This window comes from Salarias fasciatus, unplaced genomic scaffold (genome assembly GCF_902148845.1).
Source record: "Salarias fasciatus unplaced genomic scaffold, fSalaFa1.1, whole genome shotgun sequence".
Taxonomy (NCBI): Eukaryota; Metazoa; Chordata; class Actinopteri; order Blenniiformes; family Blenniidae; genus Salarias; species Salarias fasciatus.
The window spans coordinates 482,191-488,190 of record NW_021941383.1 but is presented as its reverse complement, the minus strand read 5'-3'; positions in this window follow the sequence as shown (position 1 = coordinate 488,190).

Here is a 6,000-nt window from a genome sequence, read left to right as displayed (position 1 = left end):
GGGTGGGTTTTCAGTCTGGTGGTACCGCCGGGTTCTGGGTGTACCATCGGGTTCTGGGTGGGTCTTCAGTCTGGTGGTACTGCTGGGTTCTGGGTGGGTATTCAGTCTGGTGGTACCGCCGGGTTCTGGGAGGGTCTTCAGTCTGGTGGTACCGCCGGGTTCTGGGTGGGTCTTCAGTCTGGTGGTACCGCCGGGTTCTGGGTGGGTCTTCAGTCTGGTGGTACCACCGGGTTCTGGGTGTACCACCGGGTTCTGGATGGGTCTTCAGTCTGGTGGTACCGCCGGGTTCTGGGTGGGTCTTCAGTCTGGTGGTACCACCGGGTTTTGGGTGGGTCTTCAGTCTGGTGGTACCGCCGGGTTCTGGGTGGGTCTTCAGTCTGGTGGTACCGCCGGGTTCTGGGTGTACCATCGGGTTCTGGGTGGGTCTTCAGTCTGGTGGTACTGCTGGGTTCTAGGTGGGTATTCAGTCTGGTGGTACCGCCGGGTTCTGGGAGGGTCTTCAGTCTGGTGGTACCGCCGGGTTCTGGGTGGGTCTTCAGTCTGGTGGTACCACCGGGTTCTGGGTGTACCACCAGGTTCTGGATGGGTCTTCAGTCTGGTGGTACCGCCGGGTTCTGGGTGGGTCTTCAGTCTGGTGGTACCACCGGGTTCTGGGTGGGTCTTCAGTCTGGTGGTACCACAGGGTTCTGGGTGTACCACCGGGTTCTGGATGGGTCTTCAGTCTGGTGGTACTGCTGGGTTCTGGGTGGGTCTGCAGTCTGGTGGTACCGCTGGGTTCTGGGTGGGTCTTCAGTCTGGTGGTAACGCCGGGTTCTGGGTGGGTCTTCAGTCTGGTGGTAACGCCGGGTTCTGGGTGGGTCTTCAGTCTGGTGGTACCACAGGGTTCTGGGTGTACCACCGGGTTCTGGATGGGTCTTCAGTCTGGTGGTACCGCCGGGTTTTGGGTGGGTCTTCAGTCTGGTGGTACTGCCTGGTTATGGGTGGGTCTTCAGTCTGGAGGTACCGCCGGGTTCTGGGTGGGTCTTCAGTCTGGTGGTACCGCCGGGTTCTGGGTGGGTCTTCAGTCTGGTGGTACCGCCGGGTTCTGGGTGTACCATCGGGTTCTGGGTGGGTCTTCAGTCTGGTGGTACCGCTGGGTTCTGGGATGGGTCTTCAGTCTGGTGGTACCACCGGGTTCTGGGTGGGTCTTCAGTCTGGTGGTACTGCCGGGTTCTGGGATGGGTCTTCAGTCTGGTGGTACCGCTGGGTTCTGGGATGGGTCTTCAGTCTGGTGGTACCGCCGGGTTCTGTGTGGGTCTTCAGTCTGGTGGTACTGCCGGGTTCTAGGATGGGTCTTCAGTCTGGTGGTACCGCTGGGTTCTGGGTGGGCCTTCAGTCTGGTGGTACCGCCGGGTTCTGGGTGTACCACCGGGTTCTGGGTAGGTCTTCAGTCTGGTGGTACCACCGGGTTCTGGGTGGGTCTTCAGTCTGGTGGTACCGCCGGGTTCTGGGTGGGTCTTCAGTCTGGTGGTACCACCGGGTTCTGGGTGGGTCTTCAGTCTGGTGGTACCGCCGGGTTCTGGGTAGGTATTCAGTCTGGTGGTACCGCCGGGTTCTGGGTGGGTCTTCAGTCTGATGGTACCGCCGGGTTCTGGGTGGGTCTTCAGTCTGGTGGTACCGCCGGGTTCTGGGTGGGTCTTCAGTCTGGTGGTACTGCCGGGTTCTGGGATAGGTCTTCAGTCTGGTGGTACCGCTGGGTTCTGGGTGGGTCTTCAGTCTGGTGGTACCGCCGGGTTCTGGGTGTACCACCGGGTTCTGGGTAGGTCTTCAGTCTGGTGGTACTGCTGGGTTCTGGGTGGGTCTTCAGTCTGGTGGTACCGCCGGGTTCTGGGTGTACAACCGGGTTCTGGGCGGGTCTTCAGTCTGGTGGTACCGCCGGGTTCTGACGACCTGCAGCACCTGCTCGAGGGCAGCAGGTTAAATAGCGGGGCACTGGGGTGGGAACAGTCCTGCTGGGGACCCGGGTGGAGCAGATGTCCATCGGGGGGGACAGGGCAGCCTGGACTGTCCTCTGAAGCCTCCCTCTGTCCCGGACCAGGTGGAGACGCAGTAGACGGCCAGCAGCAGGTCCCGGTCCAGGCTGGTCCTCCTGAGGACTCTCAGGAAGTGGAGACACTGCTGGACCTTCTTGAGGACAGTAGTAATGTTGGCAGTCCAGGAGAGGTCCTCAGAGATCTGGACTCCCAGGAACTTGAATGTGTGGACCCTCTCCGGGTCAGTCCTGATCCTCCTGAACCTGACACAGAACTTCGAAAAACATGTTTTTCATGTCCTTTCATTTCACATGAGTTTTTTTTTTTCTCCAACTGGTTTCAGTTCCAGACTGGTTTTGGTTTCAGACTAGTTACAGTTCCGAATTGTCTTTATTTTCATCGCAACAAGTCACCGAAGTTACAAGTGCAACGAAATTGCATGGGTTTTTAAGACGCCCAGGCAGCCAATTACGGCGCTCCGTCTTGAAAAGGAAACAGAGTTAAAGAAACTCAGACAGAAATTAGGGGAGGGGGGGAGGGGGGGTAAAAAAAGATACATCAATTCAGATCACGGTTCCGAAGGGAGTCGTGATTAGAAGTGAGAGACCAAAAAAAGCCAACCTGCGCACAAACATAGCAAAAAAACACGAGACAAGCTGCTATCAGACTAACGGATCAGCGGTCGCAGCTATATCAGCGCAACACGTCATCACCACTAGTCGTCAGCAGAAAGGTGTGGTGGAGACGTTGAAAATGGGGGAGGGAGTGTGTGTGGCATTTATGTGGCATTTCAGTTCATCAGTCCGTGTACATGTGTGTGTGGTTTGGCCCGCCTCCCCTTTGCGCTCCAACTCAGATGGTCGCTGCCTTGAACGAAGCAGTCCAAAGTGAAGTTGGGTTGCAGCTGAGAGTGAGAGAGGGAAAATAGACAAAGCAATCAGTCTTGTCTTGAATCTTCAGGGAGATTTGTTTAGTCTTCCAGGGGCGCCAGACACAATCAGAAGTTCTCTTGTTTTGGTGTGGAAGGAGCCGTTTGACCTTCTTTTGCTCGGTTTCTCCACATTTCAGACAGAAGCTGGCTTAACCCTCTCGGCGATGGTGACATCCAACTTGCGTCTCAATCGTCCATAACCCAAAATGTCCACCTTTCGAAAGAGTTCGCACAAACGGTCAGTCTCAGCTTTTGCCCGTTGATTTGAAAAGACCGTCCTCCCTTGGACGTCTTTTGTGGTGGCTGTCTTCTTAATCCTCCAGAGGATCAGGTCGCAGCACCGGCCAATCAGCAGCAGACCGATCATCATAAATCCGAAAACGTAATCATCCACAATGACCTCGACGGACAGGGGTGCCAGGCATGTGACCCCCTCCACTTCTCCCGGGCGTCCATCACATACCCAGCATGCCGAGTCCCGTCCGGACAGGCAGGATCCCCCGCTCCTGTGCTCTTTGTTGAAAAACTCGTATCAATTGCGTAGAGAGACCAGCTGATCAATTCCATGGTTGATATTTGGTTTGTTCGAAAAACCAAGTCAAGTGATTCCTCCAGTGAGACAGACGAGACAGAGAGCAGCAGCAGAGACGATAGGGAGGGAGAAGCAAAGTAGGGAGCGATAGAAAAAGCGTCCGCCTCCTCCGAGAGCCAGCAAAGAAGGACTGGCTTCCAGACTGGCTTTAGGGTTGTTCAGACTGATTTTAGATCCAAACTGGTTTTCGTTCCAGACCAGTTTCAGGGCAGTTCAGACCAGTTTCAAGGCAGTTCAGACCGGTTTCAGGGCGGTCCAGACCGGTTTCAGGGCGGTTCAGACCAGTTTCAGGGCAGTCCAGACCAGTTTCAGGGCCGTTCAGACTGGTTTCAGGGCGGCCCAGACCGGTTTCAGGGTGGTTCAGACCGGTTTCAGGGTGGGTCAGACCGGTGTAAGCGTGGTTCAGACCGGTTTCAGGGCAGTTCAGACCGGTTTCAAGGCAGTTCAGACCGGTTTCAGGGCGGTCCAGACCGGTTTCAGGGCGGTTCAGACCAGTTTCAGGGCAGTCCAGACCAGTTTCAGGGCCGTTCAGACTGGTTTCAGGGCGGCCCAGACCGGTTTCAGGGTGGTTCAGACCGGTTTCAGGGTGGGTCAGACCGGTGTAAGCGTGGTTCAGACCGGTTTCAGGGCAGTTCAGACTGGTTTCAGGGCAGATCAGACCGGTTTAAGCACAGTTCAGACTGGTTTCAGGGCGGTCCAGACCAGTTTCGGGGCAGTCCAGACCGGTTTCAGGGCGGTTCAGACCGGTTTCAGGGCGGTTCAGACCGGTTTCAGAGTGGATCAGACCGGTGTAACCGTGGTTCAGACCGGTTTCAGGGCAGTTCAGACCGGTTTCAGGGCGGTTCAGACCAGTTTCAGGGCAGTCCAGACCAGTTTCAGGGCCGTTCAGACTGGTTTCAGGGCGGCCCAGACCGGTTTCAGGGTGGTTCAGACCGGTTTCAGGGTGGGTCAGACCGGTGTAAGCGTGGTTCAGACCGGTTTCAGGGCAGTTCAGACCGGTGTAAGCGTGGTTCAGACCGGTTTCAGGGCAGTTCAGACCGGTTTCAGGGCGGTTCAGACTGGTTTCAGGGCAGTCCAGACCAGTTTCAGGGCCGTTCAGACTGGTTTCAGGGCGGCCCAGACCGGTTTCAGGGCAGTTCAGACCGGTTTCAGGGCGGTTCAGACTGGTTTCAGGGCAGTCTAGACCAGTTTCAGGGCAGTTCAGACCGGTTTCAGGGCAGTTCAGACCGGTTTCAGGGTGGGTCAGACCGGTGTAAGCGCGGTTCAGACCCGTTTCAGGGCAGTTCAGACTGGTTTCAGGGCGGTTCAGACCGGTTTCAGGGTGGTTCAGACCGGTGTAAGCGCGGTTCAGACCGGTTTCAGGGCAGTTCAGACTGGTTTCAGGGTGGTCCAGACCGGTTTCAGGGCAGTCCAGACCGGTTTCAGGGCGGTTCAGACCGGTTTCAGGGCGGTCCAGACCGGTTTCAGGGCGGTCCAGACCGGTTTCAGGGTGGTCCAGACCGGTTTCAGGGCGGTTCAGACCGGTTTCAGGGCGGTTCAGACCGGTTTCAGGGCGGTTCAGACCGGTTTCAGGGCGGTTCAGACCGGGTTGAGGGCGGTTCAGACCGGTTTCAGGGCGGTTCAGACCGGTTTCAGGGCGGTTCAGACCGGTTTCAGGGCGGTTCAGACCGGGTTGAGGGCGGTTCAGACCGGTTTCAGGGCGGTCCAGATCGGTTTGGGCCTGTTTCGGGGCTCCTGGCTCTGCGGCTGTTCTCGCAGCACTCCTCTCATCAATAGAGAACACTCGAGTCGGGTTCTCTGCGTTTTGACGGCGCTGTCTTAAAAGAAGCGTTAATCTGCCGAGGAGAGCGACGCCTGTTAAAACCTGATTCTTGTGAAGGTCGTGCCGCGGCGCTCACGTGGCGCCGAGCCTCCTTCGCCTTTCAGCAGCAATTAGGCGTCGTATTGACGGCTGGTCTTGCCAAGGTGAGCGGAGTCAGCCAAGAGTTTTCTAAGAGCAGAGTCTTTTATGCTCCGCCGAGCGCCGCTCCTCCGCTGAATACTTCTTTCTTCTCCGCGTTGCTTCGCCCGTCAAGTACACTTCCTGCCGCGGCGCTCGACTCGCAGCTATGACAGAAATGTTTGTTTCTTTATTCCGCCGCTCTTCACGGAACCTGACTTCTTTTTCAGAACGTAGAAATTAAAATGGGGACAATAAAGCAGCGAAATGTGAAAGTGAAGGTTCTCGTCTGAAGTTGGGTGGAGTGGGAGTCTGGTAATCACCGACATCTTCCACCGCAGTGAGAGGTATTCCTTTGTTCTGCCAGAACATGGCGGAACTCAGCCACAGAACACTGCGCCTTAACCTACCCAGCAGGAAAACAATGTTCTGCTGCGCTTCAACAAGGTTCTGCTGCGCTTCAACAACGTTCTGCTGCGCTTCAACAACGTTCTGCTGCGCTTCAACAACGTTCTGCTGCGCTTCA